A 2,413-nucleotide genomic window follows, 5' to 3' on the forward strand; every position below is an offset into this window, starting at 1 on the left:
GTTTTATATATTGCTTATTTTACTTATCTAGAGAAGGAAACTTTTCGGCTCTCTTCGCCAACTTGTTTACGTCTATTTATACAATGCCCTACAATACATTTATCCATGAAAAATAACGAATTATTGAAATCAAAGCGACACGTACAGCTCAAGTTTCCAAATACGACTGATGCTGGGCTACCGACTAGGCTCCCAACTACCTTCATAGTCGCCCTATAGCCAGTCTAGGTGGTCTATGGCTAAAAGGAATAAGATGCAGGTGCACAGAGACAATAGTGCGCATAGAAAATAGTGAGCAGTATAATACTCAGAAACCTCAAAGAAATTGTATTCTAAAATGTGATTGGAAAAGATAATATTTACCACCCCGATATACTTTTTATAAAGGATTGGTCAAAATTTAATTCAAAGAAATCATATTCAAGGCTGTGTGTCTTAGAAATAAAAAAATAGGCTCATAGGAATAAATCGTCTTATTTCCTTATATATTTTTTCAAAACATCCTGTATTGTTTCATCTTCAGTATTAACTTCTAAAAGAGTCATTTTTATTACACTATGTTACGCATCTTTACAATTTTTTCAAATGTTTATCGACCGTGGCGTGACTGTTATAATATAGAAGTCAATGTAAATAGAGCACCATTATGCTCACTTCGTCGGTGATCCCTGACATATGAGGCCTAGGGTGGATTGTTCCCTTGTTCTTTATATCTAATATCGCCAGATATACTACAGAAAAGGATTTTATATTGGGCATATATCCCAAATTTGGTTTAGAAGTATGCTGCGAATCGAAAATATATTTTATTGTTTTAGCTTTTCGTATTTTCTCGATTTAAATTTATATGAACCCAACCGAATTATTCATTTGCTGAATAAAGATTTTGGTTACTATACATATATTTTCAGTTTTTTATGTCCAAGACGAAGCTTCTCTATTTTTCACATATATAATTTCATTGAATCTGGAAAAATATCCAATTAAATAAATTAGTCTGGTCTGAAAATAAATAACTTCGGATAGTATATCACTTGTCAACAATTTCGCATGAGCAGACATGGAAAAACACTTGTTTACACGTACTGGAACTTCATTTCGATGTAAATATAAAATGAAAATACACTCCATGTGAAGATGATTTATTCCTATTATTGGCCTCAATACTTTGACATGTCTTAAACTAAGATCGACATCTATGATGATAGATGTCAGTTTTTATTTTTGAAATCGGATAAGTGCATCTAATTTCTAATGTCGTTTCTAAGTACAAAAAAAGTTCCATTTTTGTCGAGGAACAGTTTATTTTCGTGTGATTATTTTTTTTAAATTCAATCATTTTACCATATAGGTGAAAAAACTATCTAAAACTGTAGATTGTACGAATGTAGTAGAAATTTGAACAATAGTAAAAAATATTGGCTATTTTTTTGTTATTTAAACATCAAAATTTAAAAAATAATTACTCAAATTCTTTACATTTATTTTCTTGTTTAGTAAAAGGAATAAAATAGATCTGAATGTGAATAAAAAAGTTGTTCTGTTAATTTTCGTGCCACGTATATGCGACAGGACTGCAATATAAATAAAGGGAACAGTCGCGGCCCATCGCAAACTAATGGAAAACTAATGGTATACATTAATTACAGTTTTGTTCAAATAAATTTTTGCCTTTCTTTATTCAGAGGGTGCATTAGTGCCCTATTTGTCCTTTCCTCAACCATTCTGAGAATAACATTCGACTACAAATTCACGATAATGGAGGGCCCATGAGTACATTTTATTTCAGTAACATATGAAGAGTAGTTGAAACATTATATAGGTTCGATTTTCGAAAAAAATAGAAAGCTGTTTTCTTGTAATGATGAATAATTATTTAAATTGAGATTTTCTAGTAAAGAAATTGACCGAATTGATGTACAACTCCACTTTTTTTTAAACTTGCCGATGTTGCGACATACTTATTGTGTTTTTCTTAAAACTGCAAATAAAACATTATAAGGATTCCATCTAATATATTAGTATTATCAAAATTCTTACAAATTGATAATGGTGAGATCAAGGGAATAATTATTTCAAACGGTGTTTAAATAAAATGATTCCCATAACTTGTGGTAATAGTATCTCGAGACTGGTTTTTAAAATAGTTCTGCTTTTAACAATTTTCTATAGAGGGTGTTAAAAAAAGAGTGTAAAATATTTAAGGAGGTAATAATATGAACTAAAATAAACAGAAAAGTCTGAATAAACATGGGTCCGGAAAGTAACGGTTGAGGAGATATGGAATGTTTTATGTTTTTTAGCCCCTTTTTTATTTTGCAAAAACGTTGTGTATTTTCTTATAATAGTTGGTTGATGTTTAGTGAAATAAACAGTACGTATTTGATAGTTGTTCTCAGTGCACAAGTTTTCT

The sequence above is a fragment of the Anoplophora glabripennis genome, unplaced genomic scaffold, assembly GCF_000390285.2.
Source record: "Anoplophora glabripennis isolate ALB-LARVAE unplaced genomic scaffold, Agla_2.0 scaffold194, whole genome shotgun sequence".
NCBI lineage: Eukaryota > Metazoa > Arthropoda > Insecta > Coleoptera > Cerambycidae > Anoplophora > Anoplophora glabripennis.